At 34.8% G+C, this 25,222-nt stretch overlaps 1 long non-coding RNA gene across 7 annotated transcripts in view; it reads right to left on the reverse strand.

The window, feature by feature from the left end:
* The window catches only part of LOC103882673, a 176,374-nt gene that overhangs the window by 16,494 nt on the left and 134,658 nt on the right, over window positions 1–25,222 (reverse strand). For 3 of the 7 annotated variants that reach the window (XR_004183351.1, XR_002520855.2, XR_004183352.1), the window contains exons 6-8: window positions 24,814–25,212; window positions 20,961–21,020; window positions 8,852–8,961 (exon numbers count right to left, since the gene is read on the reverse strand). This is a non-coding gene — a long non-coding RNA (uncharacterized LOC103882673). Of the gene's footprint in view, window positions 1–3,427; window positions 5,225–8,851; window positions 8,962–18,960; window positions 19,657–20,960; window positions 21,021–24,813; window positions 25,213–25,222 lie in introns of those variants that run through there. The other 4 variants (XR_004183349.1, XR_004183348.1, XR_004183353.1 and 1 more) reach the window with 4 other exon arrangements.

Consider the following 25,222-nt stretch of genomic DNA (forward strand, 5'->3'; position numbering starts at 1 on the left):
TAATACAATCGCAAAAAGCTCAAGATCTATTGATGCAGTTGATTATGGAGACAACTGAATGATCGCAAGCAGTAAAGACCTGGATCCCTAACCTTCCATTTATTGGTAAATCTCTTACAAATGAGGGCAACAAAAAGGGAGACTGAGAGACTGAATATACAATGGGCAATTATGAAATACTGTAAGGTAATCGATCTTTGACCCACAATTTCTGCAGCAACCAACCCAGGAAGGCAAAGCCTATCCTCGTTAGCAGTCAGCACAGAAGGATTAAGAACCCTTGACAATGACTACTACCTTCCCTATTTTTATCCCACTTCCAGCTCAGAGCCAATCATAGAGAGCCAAATATGCTTTCCAAACTAATGGTATATTTCAAGTTAGCCCTCTTCAGCTTCTCCAGGCCAGAAACCTCCCATCAGAGCATTCCTGAAACTTTCTCCTGTGTCCATTATAGCGCTTTCCCACTCCTCTCCTTGCACTTGGGTCTCCACCAAAGGCAAATGATGGCAGCTGAATCCCTTGTTGCATGAAGTTATGACTACATGGCTTTTGTGTTTCCTTATTTACATGGACTTCATTTATTGCTATATCTGCATTCAGTAGCATCTCTTTCTATTCTTCTCTCAGGATACAATTTTTTTTTTTTTTTAAATACGTGTCTTATTTTCACGGATCACTCTCTTATAATTCCCTACTCATAGATAAGAGAAGTCTTCATCTATGTCCCATTTAGTATTAAGGATTCACAATTCATTATTTGATCATCAGTCACAAGAATAGTGGCTGGCTACATTATTTCTGGGGCCCAAGTCCCCACCCTCATTAACTGTGTGATCTTAGGTCAATGACAACTCGTCTATGCTTTATTTTACTTACTTATATTTACTCATCTATGCCTTATTGTGTAATGGGAATAATGACTCTATTTTCTTGATAGTCTTGAGATAATTAAATGAGATATTCTTGAGATATTAAATGAGATAATTAAATGAGATACAGAATATAACATGATTCTCTAATGCACAAAAAGCATGTAAAATACAGCTATTAAAATGTTTATAAAAAGTAGCTATTTTATTGGCTATTATTATCAAGTTTAAATATCTGACAACAGATATCTAACATTACAAGAGGTTTCTCTTCCAGCTAAAAGCATTACATTCCATCATTTCATGAATCAATTTACTTTTACTGAAAATATTAAAAAATAAACTCATATAATTCAAATACTTTCTGGTTGAATTAAGTACCTATGGGTAATGATTAAGATTTGAAAGTAGAAAACCAAAGCATTAGTTTTCTGTTGTGCTAATTACATAAAATCCCCTTGAAAACCAAGTCTAATTTACATATTGTCATTGCATCAGTGACTTCGGTTTCAATACAACAATGGACAACTTATTTTTTTATAATCCACCCTGTCCTGTACTTTCCCCACCTAACTAACTAATCTACAGAAAACATACATATCATAAAGTGCATTCTAATAATATGCATCTCACCTATCTTACCTTCAATTTTGTGTCTCTGTTCATTTTCATTTTCTGCAGTTACCAAGTACTACTTAAGAAACTTTGAAACTGTGCATACCAAAACCCTTTCAAGAACCAATTTTAGTGTTTACTAAACACTAACCTGTGGTTAGTTAATAATAACCACAGCTATACTGAACATTTCTCTTGATCATAATATCTTTTTTAAACAAGTAGAGCAAAAGTCTTATTGAAAATACTCACTGGAGGGAGACCCCCTGAAACTATTGCTACAGAATAAAAGATGAAATGCTCCTGATTATTGTAAATACAAAGTTGTATGCAGGATTGTGTCAAGACGATGCCAGGATGGACTCCCAGAATGAGCCAACAGCATGTGATGTGCTTCCCCCTGCAGAGAGCCTATGAATGGACGTGCAGTCAGGGAGGTTTCACATCACCAAGATTCCTATTCCAGAAAAGCAGATGTTCATAGCTCTGGGAATGGAATGCGACCCTTGTGGAGAGCCTATAAACGAATGTATGAGGGGCGCCTGTTCACATGGATAACATGGGGTTATAGATGCCCTTATCTTGCCACGGCTCTTCTAGGTCTCTTTAGGGTTAAGGCATACTCCTTTCTAAGAATTTGTGATCTAATCGGTTGTCTGGTTTCACATCCTGTTTCTATTGACTGTTTGCAACCAGCTTTGGTTGCAACTGTTACTGCTGATTAATATCTTGCTAAACATAAGTTATGGATAGACTGTGTTTCTGTTTTAAGGCTTTGCTAAAAATTGCTGATGCACGCACTATATTGTAAATTCTCATCTCTGTATACTGTACTTCTGCATACCGATGTTACCTTAAAGAATTACTTCATCCCCATGTGACCATCTCACCTCATAATCAAATGACCCTAAATCCCTCACTAACCTACCCCCGCCCTCACTAAACCTAATAATAAGTGCTGGTATATCCAGTGCATTGACGGCATCGCAGGACCAGAAGGCAGTGAATCCCCTGGACCCAGCTTTCACTATCTCATGTGTGTCTTTTATTTCTCACCCTGCCGATCCACCTGGAAACAAAGAGTGAGCCCTGTTGCATTGCAGGCTCCTGGCCAGATTCCGCAATATAACTCACTAATTTTTAGAACTTACCATAATCTTCAGGGATGTTTGTACATAAATTTTAAATCACATCACCATCATAGTTTCTTGACAGTTATTAAATGAAAATATGAGAGACAGGAGTATTTCTACCTTAATACATTTATTTAATTATTAAACTGGCAACTACTGTGTAAGGCTTGTTATTTGCTTCACTGCAGAGTGAAAAAGTAGTTACATTAAAGAAAAAAGAGTATACACTGAAAGTTTAGTGTATTACAGAAATGTTTGATGACTGACACCAGCAAAATCCAGGGTGACTCTATCTATACAATAAAAATAGGCACTTGCTTTATATTATCATCCCCAATAATTTTGGTTCTTATTAAGTGATACAAGAGTATGCTCCTTTCTGTTACCTGGAATCAATGGTTATTTCCAATTATCATCATTAGTCTTTTGAATAGAACTGTATATCATAAGTGCTTTCTCAAAAAAGAATATATTTTACATATGAATATAAAATTATACTAAATTTAAATGTAATAAGATAATATAAAAGGGCAGATGGGTCTGGGAGAGGTGGCTCACACCTGTAATCCCAGCACTTTGGGAGGCCTAGGCGGGTGGATCACCTAAAGTCAGGAGTTCAAGACCAGCCTGGCCAACATGGTGAAACTCTGTCTCTACTAAAAATACAAAAAAATTAGCCAGGCATGGTGGCAGGTGCGCCTGTAATCCCAGGTATGCGGGAGGCTGAGGGAGGAGATTTGCTTGAACCCAGGAGGCAGAGGTTGCCGTGTATCAAGATTATACCATTGCACTCCAGCCTGGGCAACAAGAGTGAGACTCTGTCTCAAAAAAAAAAAAAAAAAGAAAAAAGAAAAAAAGACATATGGAAGTCAGGAAATTTTACATGCAGAATTTTTTACCTAAAATTAAAAAAAATGAATGATGCCAGGATTTATATCATTTTGAATTATATCTATTTCCACTCAAGTGTATTAAATAAAAGAGAAAGATCAAAAACTTAAGCAAGGAAACACAAAATTTATATTCAGAAAGGTAAACTACAGCTATCTTTGACAATTTAACTACAAAATTTTATAATAACCACATTTTCAAAAGAGTAGGTGTAATTTTATATAATACTAACATAATTTATTAGTCACGATTTATAGGCTATTAGAAGTTTGACATGGATAAGTGTACTAAAAGCATTTTGAAGTTGCTAAAATCAAAATATCATGTCCACTTTATATTTTTATCATAGTAATAAGATAATAGGTTCTTTAGGTAATGGAAAGAAATCATAAGTGTGTTATAGGTTAAAACGAGAAAATGTATACATTGTGGATATAAGTAGGAAAGTATCTTCCAGTATTATTTCTATTCCATAATATCTCAAAAAGTTTTGCCCAGTTATTTGAGTTTCTCTTTCATAAAACAATAAACTGGATAGTTTTATTGGTTGTTTGTTGATTTTGTTCTTATATGACTAGTAGAGAATATACTGTACTAAAAAGTTTGAGAAAGAGGCAAGCTCAGTTGGAGGTTGATGTTATCGTGTAGCCTCTATTTCCAATAATTCATACAAACATTTATAATTGTTGGTGCTATAGTGCAGTCTGTATTTATTTCTAATAACTCATAAAAATATTTATAAGTATTATGTTTTCTTTCCAAGCTTGAGGAAATTATACTTTACCATTTAATTGATTAAGTGAATAAAATACAATACATAAACTTCTGTTCAATCATGAGTTGTATGTTTGTTTAAATGCCAATAAACCAAATTATCAGACCACAATAACTCAGTAGGTAATACATTTTTTATAACTAATGAATAACTGAAGTTTATTATAATTTTAATTTAACTGATTTCCATTTGAATCATATAGATTTGTCACTTTTTAATGGGTCCTGCTGTTTTGAATAGAGCTCACTATTCTCAAAAGTTTATCTGAAAATGTCCATATTTGAATCATAGAAAAATGTAATGCTATTTTTGAAGTGTATTTAATGTATCTGTTCATAAGCTTCGCTGAGATAAGTTGTGAATGGATAAAAAATATTCCTTTTACATTGATTTTTGGGGGACTGTTGAGTGCAATTTTCAAAGCATTTAACTTGTGTAATTTTTTGTAGTTGTTGATTAGTGCATTTTTTATGACATCAGAAAAGTTGTTCAACGTAATATACAAACCCTGTCTTCAGCCCTGTGTCAGAAGTGCGCTTCCCCAATCAACACTAAGGATTGAACAAAATGGAGAAAGGACAAGGAAACAGAAAAAGGAGATTGTTGCTCAACTGAAGACTTTAAAGGTGCGACCTTCAGTAGATGAAATTAGATACAAATTGCTATGGACTGAACTGACAATTGCTGTCTTCCCAGAATGCATGCACTGAACCCTTAATCCCCAGTGTGGTAAGGTTTGGAGATGGGGCCATTGGAAGGTAATTGGGGGTATAAATGGGATCATAGAGGTGAAGCCCCCATGCTGGGATTAGTGTTTTTATAAGGAAATGAAGAGACCAGAGTGCTCTCTCTTTGTGCCATATGAGGATACAAGAAGAAAGCCAGCTGGACCACCAGATCTGCTAGTACATTGATCTTGTATTTCCCAGCCTTCCAACCTGAAAGAAATAAATGTTTGTTGTTTAAACACCCAATATATGGTATCCTGGAATAGCGCATCCAAGTGACTATGTCACGAAGAAATCAAACATATAAATCAATATTTTGATTAAAAACAACAAAAAAAGTGAACCCTTATAATTCTGTCAAAAGTTCCATCATCACTAAATAAATGTAATTTTTTCATCAATAAAAATAGGATAATTAAATTACTTTAAGACTCTAAGTCATAAACCACATTTAATTTTTGATAATATAAATCTAGAAAGCAATATATTTAGTCTAATAATTTAACTATGTCAAAATGCTATGAACTTGGATTAAAATTGAATTTAATAATACAATTTTTAAGGTAATCTGGAAAAAACTTGCACAATATTTACTTTTTGTAATTTTCTAATTTTTAAGTCAGATTAACTCTAATAAAGCTAGATATAACAGTCTAATTAATGTCAATAAAATATGACGCTGTAAATACAAGATACTGTTAACACTTAAAATAACAAATGGTAACAGTAGAATATATAGTTGCCTAGATTCATCATTTAAGTCAGATTTTAGAAAATTTGAATATCTCAAGTTCCTAAAATAAATCTTATACTTGGGATTAGCAGTAGTGATTCTAACAATCCATGCTAAATGAAAACATTATATTGTAAATAAAACCATATAATTTTGGTTTGGATAAAGGAGCTAATATTTGCACAAAATATTATTTCCTACATTAGCAACATGGAAAGAAAAACTGGAATTATGTTTTTCTAGACTAGCAGTATTGGTTAACTTGTAACAGCTTAGGTCTTAATGGGATGTCGTCAACTTCATTTAGCTGTTTTATTTTGCCATTGTTACTGGAGTCCACTACTCTTCCTGGATTTCTTCCTGTCAACTTTTTTTCATGAAAAACAAACTAAGAAATATGTGAGAATATTTAAGCAAAGCACAGGATGTACCTCTTTGCACATGAACCTAATACTTTAATAATATAATTTCTCTAATGATTATTTTAATAAATCCATCATCTAGAGTTATCTATAATGAATATATTTTAGGTTTGCAAGAAGGTGATGTGTAGGGAGACCCCCTGAAACTATTGCTACGGAATAAAAGATAAAATGCTCCTGATTATAGTAAATACAAAATTGCATGCAGGATTGTGTAAAGACAATGCCAGGTTGGGCTCCCAGAATGAGCCAACAGCATGTGATGTGCTTCCCCCTGCAGAGAGCCTATGAATGGACGTGCAGTCAGGGAGGTTTCACATCACCAAGATTCCTATCCCAAAAAAGCAGATGTTCATAGCTCTGGGAATGGAATGCGACCTTTGTGCAGGGTCTATAAATGGACGCATGGGGGCGCCTGTCCATATGGATAAGGTAGGGCTATAACTGCCCTCATCTTGCCACCGCTCTTCTAGGCCTCTTTACTCCCTTCTGAGAATTTCTGGTCTAATCCATTGTTTTGCTTCACGTCCTGTTTCTATGGATTGTTTGTAACCAGCTTTTGCTGCAACTGTTACTGCTGATTAATATCTGGATAATCATAGGTTATGGAAAGACTGTTTCTGTTTTGAGGCTCTGTTAGAAATTACTGATGCACATAATATTTTATAAATTCTTATCTCTGTATATTGTACTTTTGCATACAGATGTTATGTTAAAGAATTACTTCATCCCCATGTGACCATCTCACCTCATAATCAAATGGCCCTAAATCCCTCACTAACCTACCCCCGCCCTCACTAAACTTAATAATAAATGCTGATATATCCAGTGCATTGGCGGCACCACGGGACCAGAAGGCGGTGACGCCCCCTGGACCCAGCTTTCACTGTCTTGTGTGTGTCTATTATTTCTCGACCTGCCGATCTGCCTGGGAACAAAGAGAGAGCCCCGTTGCACTGTGGGCTGCTGGCCAGATCCCACAATAGTGATGATGAACCATTATGCAACAGTGAGTATCTCACTTTAAAATTTAAAGACACTGCCTGGACAAATTTAAAATGCAAATTTCACATCCTAGGAATTTAGCTCATGGTTAGCTTTCCTGAAATAATTACTTCCAAAAGTACTGAATAACTTACTGAAATATTTTTTCCTAGGCAAGTATTATATTCTCTTTTAATTTCAAAGCATTATTATTTATGTGTTTTAAAAGCTATTTAATTTACCGAAGTTGGATTACTCACCAGCAAGCTTCTAGAAGGTGTTAAATAAACTAACGCATCTAAAGCTCTTACTGCAATGACTAGCCAATAATGACCATTCAGTACACATTAGCCATTATTAAAATTACTCATTCATTTGTAATTTAAAATATTCTGAAGCCTGACTATAATAGAGCCAATTTTGCCTTCATTTTTTCCTCCACCTTCTTCCACGTACTTCTATTGCAACATTCTCAAAATGGCATCATATTCAGAGATTATTTTAAACTCTGAGATATTCATCACTTCACTTCTAAAATTGTCAGGTCTTTTATATCTCCTCTGGGTTAACAGTTAATGAAGATTCTCAGCAGGGTGTTAAGGTAGCAATTACAGCAGAAGTTTTGAGCTGCAAGAGCTGAGTTGAAAAGCAAATTCTATCTCAATCAAATCCCTATCGAGAAAGCGAAAGCAAAGGGAAGTGTAGTTGCTACACTGGAAGGGTATCTGTAATGAAAAGATTTAATACTGCTGGTCTTATACCCCTGGAAACCCCTATTCTCAAAAAATTTTGGCTTGCATATATATATATATAAATTTATCCATTCTTAGATTTCCTATGTATTCTGTTCTTGGGATATGATCTACTGTACTTAACATTTGAATAAGATGAGATGGGTAAGATTATTCTTTTTGTTTTTATTTTTCTAATCACTGCAGTAAGTATAGTTGCCATATACAATTTGAACACGACTGAAGGTTATAAATAAAGCAGTAAAAACAGGTTGTATATTACATGCTATAGGATGATATACTTATTCCAGCTAAGAGCAAAGTCCTCTTAAAATGTATGTTTAGATTTTGCTTGTATCTAAATGTTTTACAATACTCATCAGGATCTTACAGATGAATAAGCCGACTTCCATCAGTTAAATAGCTTCCGAAAATCTGAGTGGCAAAAATACCAACGCACAAATTGTACTGATTCTAAGACTGATTTATATAATGTGAAAATTATTTTTCAAATGGAGAATAATAATGATAGAAATAACTATAAAAATAAATAATAAAAAAAGACAGCCTTCTACATAGATGCCCTCTAAAGTAGAATTTACCTTTCCCAGATGTCTCATTCACAGGCCAAATATTGGACAAGCTTTAGCATGTGAGTCACTCATTGACTTACTAACATTTTTAGTTACAATTCAAATTGAAGTAGTTTAATTTTTAATACGATAATAACAACCAGGTAACATTTTCCTTAATACAAAACGAAAGTTACGAAGACTCCAGAATGAACTACTTGATTATCTCCAGACTTGTAACTGGAGCAAACTATACAATGTAGTTTTATTGGTATTTTCATTTATTTTCAAAGAAATTAATTTAACACTTAAAACTTCAATTTTTCAAATAAAAAAAGACTTTCATGATGTTGAAACTGTTTCTATGCTTTAATGTTAAAATGAGAAATACTTACATCAAATTCATATCCGAAGAGACTTTGAATAACACGTCTGAAAGGTGTTCATAAATGATGCAAAGTCATGAAGCAGCTTGCAGCAGGTGCCATTTGGGCAGGCGAAAGTTCTGGAAGTTAAGATTTTTTTTTTTTCAGATTGGAGTCTCATATTGTCAACCAGGCTGGAGTATGGTGGCCCAGTCTTGGCTCACTGCAACCTCCACCTCCTGAGTTCAAGTGATTCTTCTGCCTCAGCCTCCTGAGTAGCTGGGATTGTAGGCACCTGCCACCATGCCTGGCTAATTTTTGTATTGTTAGGAAAGATGGGGTTTTGCTATGTTGGCCAGGCTGGCTTCCAATTCCTGACCTCAGGTGATCCACCCACTTCGCCCTCCCAAAATGCTGGGATTACAGGTGAGAGCTACTGCAACCAGCCAACATTTTTCATGAATATATTAATGAACTAAACTGTAAAGTAAAATTTCCATGGCACACAGATTTGTTTGGAACTCATCCCTGCTGCTGCTTTTTCCAGATATTTATTCAAAATAGTTATATCATTTGTAATATCAGTTGGTCATTGAAAACTGCTGCATTGTACTGAATACAGGGAATATTCAGTACTCATCTATAAATTTTCCCTTAGAAGGTATAATTCATATTACATTACATAAATTTCTAAATATTGAGAAAACTTGGCTGTTAAGATGTCATTCTTATCTATTTGTAAAATTAGATTCTTTCCCAGTATTTATTTCTTCATCTACAGGCATGGTCAACAATAACAAAACACAATCGGATTTTTAAAACTGAGCAAAAGGACTTAAATAGACATTTATCCAAAGAAGATACACAAATGACCAACAGACACATGAAAAGATGTTCAATGTCACTACTTATTAAGGTAAAGCAAATCAAAATCACAGTGAAAGCAATTTGGTGATTCCTCAAAATATTCATATGATTCAGCAATTCTACTTACGGTTACATAAGATTATTCATAATGGGCAAAAGAGCGAAACAATCCAATGGACAAAAGGTAGAAACAACCCAAGTGTCCATTGAGGAATGAATGGGTGAACAAAATGTGCTACATATAATACATTAATGTTGAACCAAATGTATTATTACACAGAGATGTTATATATTATATATATAATATATGTACATATATACATGTGTTTATATTTAAATTATATAAATATATAATTTAATATAATTTATATATAAATATTAAATTACATATGATTTATACATATAAGTTTAATATTTATAGGTAACTCTTCAATTTATATATAAATTACATATAACTCTTCAATTTATATATAAATTATATATAACTTATATATAACAATTTATATACAAATACATGTATATATGTACATATGCATATATATACACATATATGTATTTTTTTCCTGAGACGGAGTCTTTCTCTGTCGCCCAGGCTGGAGTGCAATGACACGATCTCAGCTCACTGCAACCTTCACCTCCCAGGTTCAAGTGATTCTCCTGTCTCAGCCTCCTAAGTAGCTGGGATTACAGGCATGCACCACCACACCCAGCTAATTTTTGTATTTTTAGTAGAGACGGGGTTTTACCATATTGGCCAGGCTGGTCTCAAACTCCTGACCTCAGGTGATCCTCCCACCTCGGCCTCCCAAAGTGCTGGGATTACAGGTGTGAGCCACCATGCCTGGCCAACATATGTGATTCAGACTTAAAAAGGTAGACAAATTCTGACACACGTGATAACATGGATGAACCCTGATGACATGCCAAGTGAAATAAACCTGTTAGAAAAGGACAAACACTGCGTGATTCTGCTTGCATGAGGTTCCTTGAGTAGTCAAATTCATAGAAACAGATAGAATGGTGGTTGCCAGAAGCTGGGAGGAGAAATACATGGGCTTAGTGTTTGACAGGTACAGAGTTTCAGTTGGGGAAAATGAAAAAGTTCTAGAGGCAGATGGCAGTAATGATTGTACAACAATGTGCATGTATGCAATGTCACAGAATGGTACACTTAAACATTATTAAAATGGGATATTTAATTTTATGTATATTTTAACACTGCACATACACACAGAGGCATCGACTCTGCATGACTTTAATTTACAGTATAATTTCACCCCCTCCAACACCACAATATTTTCGGTTTTATTCTAAGAATCAGCAAAAACTATTCAGCAGGCAAATGTATTTATTTTTTCCATGAAGAAAAACTACATAAAAATATAATATGGGAATAATTGTCCTGCAAAGTCCCAAAAAGAGTCCATTCAATTGTCCTCTCTTGAAAAGGATTTCAATGAGCATTAGCATCTTTATAAACCAAAGCAATTAGTATCCGTGCAGTTTTGTCCTTTCCTCAATATGTGATTAAAGCTACATTTATATTCTTTCAGCTGGCCACATTTCTTAGTCAAATGAAATTTTTCATGTAAATGATTCTCCAACTTGAATTGGACCCACTCAAAAAAATTTTCTTGTCAGAAATGCAAATCGAATAGCGTCTTAAAACAGAAGCACTATCTTGGGGGAAAAAAAAACCTCATAATGTATATTGAAATCTAAATGGCCGCCTCTTTTTACAAATAAGCTCATTCAAATGTCATTCAAATGTCTTTCAAAACTTGTTGCTTTATCTGTGAAAAAGATACCTGTGCTAGCTGGTTAGCACTGGAGTTTTCCTAATGTTTTGCTCTCTCAGTATTTCCTTATCAACAAATGAACTCGTGTGATGGTAGATGCAGAACTGAAATACTGCAGTGATTATACATTACCATCTAATATAGTTTTATTTTTCTAATTTTAGCTTCATTAAAGTAATGCCACACCTAATTTTTTTTTTTTAAATATTTGACTCAAACTAAAAGGATCTGAATTCAGGAATTATTGTCCAAAAAAAGATTGTCCTAATACTAACATGATATAATGGGAACAGCAGTGGCCTGGAAGTAGAGACATATAGATTCTTTTTGTCATAATGAGCTTTGTGGTCTTGAGAGTGGCACCCTAATATCTCACAATGGCAGTGAAACTTGTTAAATAAGAAGAAATTGAATGAAAGAGTGTACATTTAATAGCAAGACTTTCTGGTTTTGGCACTTATAACACCTTTTAAATATAAGAACTTGAGGAAGAATCTTAAAGTCTCTCAGCCATTTTATATAATTAGGCAGAGGTGCACAGTTGAAATAGACAAATCTGACCCATTTTTTTCACAGCTCGAGAGGTTATACACTATTTCTACATCAAATGTTCTAGATGGAATACCCTGTAGGAACAAGCAGGGAGAAAATATTTCTAGGCATTTTAAAGGTCCGGGTTTAATCTGTGGAATAAGATAAAGGCCTTAGTTGCACTGTCCAGGAGATGGCCCTAGCCTTGCCAGGGAAACCTTGCAGGTCAGCACTAATATTCCCTGAGATGTAATCAGAGTCGGGACTAATAAATTGCCCTAGTGCCTTACCCAGTTACATATTACTTGAAACCCAAGGTTGGAGTTACTGTTACAATAAGCAAGCAAATAAATAAATAAAGGCAGAGAAAGGGAAAGAAAACAAGTTTAAAGGGATGTGATGATATTTTTTTCCTCACAGAGTTTATTCCCATAAAACCTACATTTCCAAGTACTATAAAGTAAATTAAACAGTGGAAAAATAAAAAAAGGTCTTTCTCTAAAACTTTGTGGCAAAGCTATAAAACAATTTTAGGCCTAAGATTTCTTGCAGCTAAACCTGATGAGAGAGAGATGTCAGTCAAGGTGAACACTCTTTTTCTGTCTCCACTGGGAATCTGAGTGAGATAGTCAACTCATCAGGATAAAAACCAATAACCAGCAATAGGGTAGAATGATCTTATAAAAAGCTTGGTTCATTAAGGAAAGCAAATACATTTCTTGCTGTTACTTTGTTCTTTTTTAAAATTATTGTACTTTAAGTTCTGGGGTACATGTGCAGAATGTGCGTGTTTGTAACATAGGTATACACATGCCATGGTGGTTTGCTGCACCCACCAACTGATCACCTACATTAGGTATTTATCCTAATGCTATCCCTCCCTTACCCCCCACCACCCAACAGGCCACAGGATGTGATATTCCCCTCCCTGTGCCCATATGTTCTCATTGTTCAACTCCCATTTATAAGTGAGAACATGTGGTGTTTGATTTTCTATTCCTGTGTTAGTTTGCCAAGAATGATGGTTTCCAGCTTCATCCATGTCCCTGCAAAGGACATGAACTCATTCTTTTTCATGGCTGCATAGTATTCCAAGGTATACATGTGCCACATTTTCTTTATCCAGTCTATCATTAATGAGCATTTGGGTTTGCTCCAAGTTTTTACTATTATAAATAGTATTGCAATAAACATATGTGTGTATGTGTCTTTATAGTAAAATGATTTATAATCCTTTGGGTATATACCTAGTAATGAGATTGCTGGGCCAAATGGTGTTTCTGGTTCTGGATCTTGAGGAATCACCACACTGTCTTCCACAATGGCTGAACTAACATACACTCCCACCAACAGTGTAAAAGCATTTCTATTTCTCCACATCCTCTCCAGCATCTGTTGTTATCTGACTTTTTGATGATCACCATTCTAACTGGTGCGAGATGGCATCTCATTTTGGTTTTGATTTGCATTTCTCTAATGACCAGTGATGATGAGTTTTTTTTCATGTTTGTTGGCCACATAAATGTCTTCTTTTAAAAAATGTCTGCTTAGATACTTCACCTAATTTTTGATGGGGTTGTTTGTTTCTTGTAAATTTGTTTTAAGTTCCTTGTAGATTCTCGATATTAGCCCTTTGTCAGATGGATAGATTGCAAAAATTTTCTCCCATTCTGTAGGTTGCCTGGTCACTTTGATGATAGTTTCTTTTGCTGTGCAGAAGCTCTTTAGTTTAATTAGATTCCATTTGTCAGTTTTGGCTTTTGTTGCCATTGCTTTTGGTGTTTTAGTTATGAAGTCTTTGCCCATGTCTATGTCCTGAATGGTATTGCCTAGGTTTTCTCCTAGGGTTTTATGGTTTTAGGTGTCACGTTTAAGTCTTTAATCCATCTTGAGTTAAATTTTGTATAAGGTGCAAGGAAGGGATCCAATTTCAATTTTCTGCATATGGCTAACCTGTTTTCCCAATAGCATTTATTAAATAAGGAATCCTATCCCCATTGCTTGTGCAAAATTACCAGCTAGCATCATAATGACAGGATCAAATTCACACATAACACTATTAACCTTAAATGTAAATAATCTAAATACCCCAATTAACAGATACAGACAGGTAAACTGGATAAAGAGCCACGACCCATTGGTGTCCTGTATTCAGGAGACCCATCTCACATGCAAAGATACACATAGGCTCAAAATAAAGGGATGGAGGAATATTTATCATGCAAATGGAAAGCAAAAAAAAAAAAAAAAAAGGCAGCAGTTGCAATCCTAGTCTCTGATAAAACAGACTTTAAACCAACAAAGATCAAAAGAGACAAAGAAGACCATTACTTAATGGTAAAGGGATCAATGCAAGGAGAAGAGCTAACTATCCTAAATGTAGATGCACCCAATACAGGAGCACCCAGATTCATCAAGCAAGTTCTTAGAAACCTACAAAGAGACTTAGACTCTCACATAATAATAGTGGGAGACTTTGATACCCACTGTCAGTATTAGATCAACTTGCTGTTATTTTCTATCTGTGCTACCACTGGACGATTTTCTTTTTTTCAGAAATAGAAATTAGAAAGCACTAACTCTTTCCACTGAGATTATGCTCAGTTCTAGGTCATGTGTCTTTTGGCCCTTTTGTCTAACACGAAAAAAGTCTGTTTTAATGCACTTGGCATCAAGTTTTCACAAAACAACATTGTGATTTCACAAATGCTTTACTAGGAAGCTAAAAATGAAGTAGTGTGATGGTATTTTATTTTAGGTCAATTCATGCAAGCATAACATTACATGGTAGACTAAAGCTTCATGAAGTCTAGTTTGATTTCTATAATCTGGATATTCAGAGCTGCTGATTTATGAAGACTGATTAGAAACCTGAATTTTAGCTATTTTCCCGTCAGGCATTTTGTGATGTACTTGTTTCTTGCAGTTGATGTTCCCTCCTTTGAGAAGCGCAGAAATAAATACCGATCAGTCAAACAGATAACCATGGGACAATGATATAGGTATTTCTCACATAGAGAACAGTGGCAATTGGGTTCCTGTCCATTACTGTGTCACAGGTTTTCTGAAATGACTTCCTATGCTGCTGTACCACCAATGACAGTTATAATTGTCTCTATTCTTTCTGAAGGAAGATGCCTGGAGGATGTGAGTTCTTTGATTAGAAGAAGCTCACAGTACTCTGTAAGATTCTAACTATAAACACAAAACATTAAAATGTTTGCCCATTATTTTCCACTATTTTCACTCCTGTTTATTGAAAACTAATGAGATAATGCATTTTCAAAGCACACTTACATTATTGAACTTTAAAATACATAACCAAATTATCATACTCCTAAAGCAATTTTTAATCTTTTTAAAGTATAAAATAGTACCTGAAAAAACCATAATGCTTTTTTAAATTTAATTTTTATTTTTAATTAGCACATGGTATTATACATATTTATAGGGTACAGTATGATGTTTCAATGCATGTTTATATAGTGTAATGGAATCCAGAAATTCTATTACTGGGTATATCCAAAGGAAATGAAATTGGTAGGTCTAGCAGACAAGAGCACACCCATGTTTATTGCAGCACTATTCACAATAACCAATATATTGTATAAACTTAAATGCCCATCTAATGATGAATGGATTAAGAAAATGTCATACATACACACAATGAAATACTATTCTCCACAAAACAGATTGAAATCCTGTCATTTGCAGCAACATGGGTAAATTTGGAGGACATGAAATGAGCCAGGCACAGAAAGACAAACACTGTATCATCTCACTCATAGGTTGAATGTAACCTGTTACTTCTTAGGCAATAAATAAATGGAGATATTTTTTGACTTAAAGCTTTGTTAGAGCATCAATGTCGAGTCATTGAAAAATCTGATGGAATAGAAGGTTTAATACTAAATCTAACCTCCAGCAGATATTTAGGACAAAACACCCAGGGTCCTTGGGCTACTTTGGTCTCATAGTGAAATTATAGAGTTAACATTCTTGAAAAACGGATTTCAGATATCATGTTTCCTTTCTTTGTCTGATATAGAAAGTTATAGGCCAGGTATGGTGGCTCATGCCTGTAATCCCAGTACTTTGGGAGGCTGAGGTGGGCGGATCATGAGGTCAAGAGATTGAGACCATCCTGGCCAACACGGTGAAATCCCGTCTCCACTAAAAATACAAAAGTTAGCTGGGCGTGGTGGCTACCACCTGTAGTCCCAGCTACTCGGGAGGCTAAGACAGGAAAACTGCTTGAATCTGGGAGGCGGCAGTTGTAGTGAGCCGAGATCAGGCCACTGCACTCCGGCCTGGTGGCAGAGCAAGACTCCATATAAAAAAAAAAGAAAAAAAAAGAAAAAAGAAATAAAGAAAACTATATAGGTGGTTAAACTCTCTCATCCTGCTCGACATATTAATTAAATCCTCCTCGTCCTCATTTTATACATCAGCTATCAGTCAAGTTCGGAATGACATGGTTATGCTTTCACTCTACCATGCTCATGATGACTATATGATTACTGGGTCATTTTGTAAGGGAAATTACAATCAGTAAGGGACAAAGATTCATCTTAAATAAACTCTTATGTTATTATTTCAGATATTGGTAATAAGCATTCCAAATCCGGTCATTCTGTGTTTGTGTGTGTACCATCCCCTAATATAATAGATTTCTATTCTAATTATATAGTTAGGTATAATTTTGACAGTGTTCACCATAAAAATATATTTTTAGGTATTTTTAACTAAAATATTTATATGAATACTGTTACAGCTGGAGGAATCAGGGGGATAAATCACTTAAATCCTACAAGAAATATATAGGCTTAAAGAATAGAAAGTGGGGACAATGAAGACTACTTCCTGGCTCCTTCCAACTCCAAACAAATATTTATAAATACATTATCATAATATATTGTAAACCTCATATATGACATTATAAATAAAACGCACGTTAAAAGATATATATATACACAGTATACAATACATAATAAAACACAAAATTATGTGTGTGTCTTTATATATATTTATAATTCTTGATAGGACAGTGAATTTTGAGGATCTAAATTAGTGAGGTAAGGATTGTAAGCTATGAAAGGACCTACTCTACACAGAATAACAAAACATACATTTGAGAGGCCTTGAAAGTGTTAACTTTTTATGGAATGACATTATAGTGGATTGCTCAGACTCAGAAACTGATGCGATGAGAACTTGCCCAATTATATCTAAAAAGGATAAAGAAAATTAAAGGACAAATATAAGACCTCTAGAATAGATATATTTTATAGTCTTCTTATGGCAGAAGTGGTATCAAATGCCAAAAAGTGACTGATCTTTTGAAACTTTTGTCATTTTTACTAATTTTCGCTTTTAGATAAAAATTTCATAACAAAACATTTTGAACTTGACTTTGAGGAAGACAAAGTTTGTCAAAAAGCCATATATTTTGCAACTTATTTTCAATCCATGACAGAAAAATATAAAATAATGACTGTGATATTAAATAAATTTAAGGAGAATCTTTGTGATTGTAGGTGAATATGATTCAAAATATTTAAGCCACATGTCTTCAAAAGAAGATTGTAAAAGAAAAGATTAAATAAATTAATAAAGTATTAAGTAAATAAAATTCAAACAAGAATGTATTTTCAGTTTTTTTCTGTAAGAAGACAAATTAGAATTGATTAGTGTATTTTGTTGGAGGTTTATTTAACAGGTGTTGGGAGTATTGGAGGAGAAATAATATGACCCAGTCCCCAAATAAATATTTTTCTATATTAAGTCTGAAATTAGCTTATCTCTGTGTTAATAATGGAATAGATAACTAGAGGTTCCTAGTTCATCAAGCATATGTAAGAAAGAGAAATCAGAAAAATATATTCTCCATGTTTTTATTACTGAAGTAAAACAAGTTTATATTTAACAACAGCATGATCACAGCAGAAACTACGCCAAATGCATTTTACTTTGGACACATTATAATTTTCTATAACCTCACTGGATGAAATCATACTCATTGTTTGTTGCTTTTTTGAAACCCCATATGTTGAATTTGCATATGCTAATTCAATACTGAACACACATTTCTTCATAATATATAAATATGATTTCAATATTTTGAAGACAACACATACTTTTGATTAATATTGGCATTTGTCCAATGAGCTGGAAACTTGACATCTGACAAATGTGAAAACTCTATTAAGAAAAAGTAGGAAGCATGTGTGCCAACAACACACAAAATAATTTATTTAGAACTGAATATATGTTAGTCACTATAAGAAGTACCTTATCTATGGTATCACATTAATCTTCAAACAATTCCACGGTGTACTGCAAAACCCATTCTGAGAAACTAGCACTAACAAACTTGAATTCAGATGAACAATCAGGCTAAGCCCATCAACACAGTAGACTCACCCCACCACCATATTTCCTTAGATTCGTGAGAAATATAGGTCAGTCAACAACACAGCAGAGTGAGAGCTCAGGATTTACAAACCCAGTTTCAGATTCCCCAGTCACTCCTAATTTGGGATCTAAGTGATCACAAGAAAGTGGCCAGAATGAGCATGGGTGAAATAGAGTAGTCATCCTTTCTAAGCCTTTGCTGCTTTCAAAAATCCCTAATCACTTAGTTCTCCCTTAGTTCTCCCACTGGTACTGGGCCAGTTCTTATCTTCTAGGGCAGCTGCAGCTCAACAATAGAATCTTGCAATGAAGTTCTGGTGTTTGATCCTAAACATAGTAACATAAGCTGGATTCTTATTTATTTTGGGTCAGATATGATGATGTTCTTATAAAATACAATCTGTAAATAAAAACATAATAACATGCAATGCAGATATTATAGAAATATTAAAGCAGTGTTTAGCACACCAAATATCAGTAAATATCATTGTGTCAACCATGCCGAGAAAAACAGCCTTTTCCACGTACCTTAAAGGAAGACAGCAAGTATATATCGCAGTCCTTCCAATGCAAAAGGAAAGCAAACGTTTCTTCCTCCCAACATGGGAATGGTAATAAAAAGCAAGAATCAAGTTGTTTTAATCACCTCCTATTCCAACTGTTGCCGAGTGGGACTCCTACCGTGGGGTTTTGGTGAGAGCAGAACACGTGACCATCCAACTCTGGACAGGGAGGTTGACAGCAGTTTATTACGCACTGATAACTCACAGCCCTCTGGAGGAGGATGTCACATGCATGCAGGACCACAGAGGACTTGTGCCAGGAATAGAATAACAACCAGGGGCTGTGAGAGGCAGGCTTTGTAGAATCAAGAGAGTGAGATTTCCTCTGGTTTCTGCAGGAGAATGTGAAGACCTGGCTTTAGTGACGCTGTAGGCTGGCAGGGAGCCAAAAACTGCTACTTGACAATAAGCTAGAACTGTGCCTGATCGCCCTGGTGAGGAGAGTCATTTGACTAGAAGACCTTATCCACGGAAGCAGAGTGGAGAGGGAAACTTGTGGTGAAGCCATCCAAGGCCTTTCCAATTTTACCAGATGTCAACGCAGCACATGTATGGGGCTTTACTTTTAGACCTTACATCACACAAGTTTATGATGGCACATCTGTCCCATAATCCCATTGGACATCATGAACAGCTCTCACGATATGTGGCACAACAGAGGCTGTTGGTGGAACCAGATTATTCAAGTCATGATAATCAACTTAGCATCCAGGATCCCTCTGCTTTTCTCATAAGCGAAGCACGGTTGCTGACAATTAATTTTCCTCATTGAATCATTAGTGTTATTAATAATGTTTGATATTCATTATGGAAGAGATTTTGGGCTATTCTATAGCTTCCTAATTACAAATGACCAATTAAAATTGGCAAAAGATGTAAGTATTCACTGTCTAACTGTAGGTCAGCTGCAGTGAAGTCCTCTATTCTTACATCTCTTTCATTTATGAATCTATGTACAGATTTTTTTCTGATTTTCTAAATTTTTCTTTGACCATAACTATTACTTTCTACCACACAATTACCACACCTTGCATTTTGACTTTCAGCCCTCTATTATTACTTCATGTCCTTCTAGAGCTATTGCAGTTCGTCATGCCCCAGTTTCGGATTCTCCCAACAGGCTGTGTTACCGTCCTTCTACCATTCAATTGCATTCATTTTAAAAGCTTTGGCTCCTCTGCTGAGAATCAGCAGTTATATTCTCCAACTTCTACTTAAAAATATATACATATTTATATAGTTTAATTGTCAAATAATAATTGCATGTCTTTATGGTATACAACATGATGTTTCGATAGATGTATACATTGTGGAATGGTTAAATCCAACTTCTATTTTTAATACGATCTCCAGAAATTTTCAACAGAACTTTCCCTACAACTAACCAAGAATGATTTATTCAATATCCTTGCATCAGAATTTTGTCAGAACCTCTCCCTCCAGACTTACCCTTATGCAAAGTTGCTTTTGACATATTGACATGAGGATGTGGCGGTCACTCCTGCTTCTGACATCCCTCTGCAACAGGCTCTTCACTCTACCAGTATCAGTGGTCTTTATTTGAAACTGACAAACTAACTAAACAAAATAGGTTTCATCTAGTACCAATTTATTTATTTATTTATCTTATGAAAGCATATAGAATAGGAAGAAAAATGCATTATCCACAGCAACAGTATATTGTAATTTCTGTAATTTTCAAAGTTTCCAAATGCTCCCAAATTATTAAGGTTGGGACACACATCATCAAGACAGAAACTGAGTGGGTTCCCAGAGATCAACACAGAGAACTCAAGAGACATTTTGGCTTTTGAACTTTGCTAGTTATGAAGTCTTTCAGTAATATTGACTATCTCCTGTTTTCTGATGCAGATGTATATTATTAATATGAGTGATATATCATTTGATTAAAAAAATCGCAACAATGGGCACGTTTATAGTAACCTAGACCAGATTCTCACTTACCTTGGATCCCTTAATTAAGAGTTGAAAGAAATATTTCTTCAAGGACCTTTTTTTTGGCATCTGTAAGAAAAAACATAAAAGTATCAGAAATATTTGTTAGTCACTCCCCTCCTATAACTTGCTTGGCAGTTTTTAATCTTATTTTTGTTGCCTAAGAATTTCCTAAAATAAAATTAAATATACGTATACGTTTTCCCTGAATAATTCTGTCTGAATCAAAAAAATCTTTCAATCTACTATTCAAATCTATTATTTGTCGAAAAACCAATCAGAAAACACATCTTCTGGTACTTTTTTGTACTCATTGCCTCTCCCCATCTGATCTACTTTCTTTCTTGATCTTTCAACACGCACATATTAGATCTATAATACTATTTGTTTTCCAATTATTTCATCTACACAATTGCCTCTTTTTGTATTTTTTACTTCAAACTGTTTCCTTTGTTTGGTTTTCATCTCTTTATTCACATCTCAACACTGGCCATTTCCTTAGTTCATCTACAAAAATCTCCTTCCATGATTTATTTATTTATTTATTTATTTATTTATTTATTTATTTATTTATGTTTGGAGATGGAGCCTTGCTCTGTTGCCCAGGCTGGAGTACCATAGAGTAATCTTGGCTCACTGCAACCTCCACCTCTGGGGAATTCTCCTGCCTCAGCCTCCCGAGTAGCTGGGACTGCAAACGCACACCACCATGCCTGGCTAATTTTTGTACTTTTAGTAGAGACGGGATTTTAACCATGTTGACCAGGCTGCTCTCGAACTCCCCACCATGTAATTCACCCACCTCAGCCTCCCAAAGTGCTGGGAGTACAGGCGTGAGCCACTGCGCCTGGCCTTCCTTTCATGATTTATTAACCTACTCTTGACAAAATTGATCTGTTACTCCAAGGAAAGCTGAAATAGTCAGCATCTGCCTGTAATTGTGAGAGACCTAATTCTGAAGTCCACAATTCAGGATCTTTCCAGAGTCTCATGCAGAGCTTCTTGCTACATCTCCCCAGTTTCCCCTCTGGCCCAGAGAAGATGGTTTCTGCACTGATCTTCTTTTTCAAAGCTTTTCCTTATCACTAAACTCAATGAAACAGTCATCTGGCTTCAGAGACTTCCTCTGTTTCATGCAGAAAAGTGATTAAGTGATGTGTGCCTTAAAGAGAATTTTATATCTCTCCTTTTATTTACAAAGTATAAGAACAGTGATAGATGTTGTTTGTTATTGTTGCTTATGTGCTTATTTACATCCTTGGGCCTTTTATTTTCTCTCCTTAAACATCATGTATTTACATCGAGTAAATCAGGTACCTACCTTCTGGCAGTATTGTAACATAATATTTAATTTTTAATTTATGGAATATAAAAAGAATCTCCACCAAAATCTCGACCACTAGTTGACCTAATGGATACAATTATCTTAAGAAGCTAACTTGATCAATTATTTAACCATATCATTATTTTTACAGATAACTGAGGTATGGCATTTTAATAATTAATCAGGAAAGATACATATAATTTAATATCTATTTTGGAAAAAAGCTTTCATTTGGGTCTAAAGATCATTAAACAATAAAATGTTTAAGTTGAATTGGCACAACACAAATACACATACACGCTTCAAAAGAGATGGATGAATTTTTACAATACAGTGAAAAGAGGAACTGAACTAAGGAATAGATAATATGTTTTTCAGCTAAAGAAAGTTATTTGGTTCCTATACCCAGAAATACCCCATAGCTCTATCTGTCATGAAGGCATTTCATCTCTTACTGACAAATCTCAAAGCAGCATGTTACATTCCCATCAAATTAAAGCAAAGACCAGAGCTTCATTGACTCAAGAGAGAATCTATACCTGGTCCATGAACTGTCATTTGTATCTTCTAGAGCATATTAAAAGAAAATAAAGATTCCAATGTGTAGACATTTCATAGATTTGTGATTGTTGCTATAAGATATGTAGATTGTATGAGTTTTGTGTACATTGTTTAACATACGCTTTGGAACACTGCATTAATTCTGAATTTTAAAATCAGACGACATGGCAATGGATAAAACATTTATATGCCTTTATATCATGAAGACATAGTTTCAGCTTTGTAATTTTGGTGACAAATAAGTAATAACTTTTTAAGTCAGTAAAAATATTTCACCTCTTTAGTCGGTGTTTGTGAAATAGAATGATAGAGAGAGACAGAGAGAGAGACAGGGACAGGGAGAGAGGGGGAATGAGTGTTGTGTTGCTGTATAACTTACTGTTTCATATATACCATCTGGGTTTCTCATAACTACCAATAGCTTCCACGAAAATTTACTTTATTGGTTAGTGATGTCAGACCACTGCAGTGTAACAGTTTTCACTCCCAAATTATTACATGACACACTAGAATTTTCACTTGTAGATGTTATAGTTTAAGTCAGTATTGATTGTTCTATCCTTTTAAAGATCAATTTCTTTTTCAATTTTTATTACAGGCTCAGGCAGTACATGTGCAAATTTGTTACAAAAGTATATTGTGTGATGCTGAGGTTTAAAGTATAAACGAATCCATCTCCTAGGTAGTGAGCACAGGTAATTTTTTAGTTCTTTCCTCTCTCATTCTCTCCCCACTCTTGTTTTCCCCAGTGTTTATTGTTCTCATCTTTATGTCCATGTATAATCAATGTTTAGTTCTCACTTATAAATAAGAACATACAGTATTTGCTTTTCTGTTTCTGCATTAGTTTTTTGTTATAAATGTAATAATTATTTATTAAAACTATACTGATATACCTGTAAACATATTTTTAAGTAATTAAAGCCTTACTCTCCCCACCACACAGACTAAGAAAGAATTACTGTTAAAAGTTTGGTGAATATTTGTACAAACTTTATATAGCTAGTCACCAAGAGAACTAGAGACACAGACATAGAATGACTAGGTAGTTTTAAGACATACATATAACACACATTTGGGATATGAATAAGTTAACACTTCAGCCCATAATACGGACCATTTGAGGACAATTTTAGGCCATTGTTGCCAATACACACAGAATGAATACCAGATGAATTAACAATTTTAAAATAGTAACCCTAATAATGCAATAAAAAGTTAATAGCAGCTAACATTTATTTTCTTCTAGATATTATTGTATTGTATATGTATTAACTCATTTAATATAAACCCATTATGTTTTAAGTGCAATTATCTTGATGCCATATTTAGTAGAGAAAACTAGGACATGTTAAGTAACTGGTCTAAGTTCGTATAGCTTATAGAGGATGAAAGCTGATTTAAGAATGATGACACCACAGAAAATTTGGTTCCCCTAGTTTTTGGCCCAAGGGAGAGCTTCTATGATGGCTTGCATTTCCCTTTTTGCAACATTCGTAACACTTACAGATATTTTACTGTATCAGGTCAGCACCTATTGTACATATGGTCCAAACTCTGACACTCAGAACAATTTCTAACTTATTTTTGATCCCTAATAGTAAGTGAATGATTTTCTTAGTCCCCCACCCCCTGCGCCAAAATTGACTTGCTAACTTGCCAATCAAACATTCACCAGTATCTGTTCGGCTATTTATGATTACTCTTATTTTTTACTTTAAATAATGTCTTCTTTTTCTCTCATTATTTTTTTTTCATAGCAATATGATTTTTCTTCACATATGAATCAGGCATAGGAATCTTACTAATAAAATATTTACTTCATGTTAAAACTACTTTCCTTTCTTAAAATCCTTTTTGCTCTAATAACTTAAAACTTTTCCCATCACATTTTTTGGTATGCGAGCAAATGTTACATGATGTAGTGGCTTCAGTATTTGCAGCCTGTGGAGTACACCTGGGTATTGTGAAACTCACTGAATGAACTTCTGGAAGATTCCAAATCCTGCCTCACCATCCCTTAGCGTAAACTTAGTGAGATGGGGAGCTCTGGTGATCCAAGGGAAGACTTTATCCTTTAAGAGGCAGACAGTTGATAATGGAGATCATGCTGACTTCTTTTGCTTCCATAACAAAGCTATAAGATTCAGGGCATGTGGGTGCATCCAGTGTGGCATGTACTGCCAACTTCATAAATACTGATTATTTCCCAACAGCATCAGAAGAGTTGATGTTCCAGTCATGTCGTCTGGGGAGAGAACTCTGATGAAATTCCAGAAGTCCTTTGTGCTGTGTGTTCTCTTGTCCCTAATTCACCTCTTCATCAGCCTCTGCCAGTGAGGTCTCTGGATAACTGTGCCTTAGAGCTACAATTGCCTGTGGGAAA

Source organism: Papio anubis, chromosome 4 (genome assembly GCF_008728515.1).
Source record: "Papio anubis isolate 15944 chromosome 4, Panubis1.0, whole genome shotgun sequence".
NCBI lineage: Eukaryota > Metazoa > Chordata > Mammalia > Primates > Cercopithecidae > Papio > Papio anubis.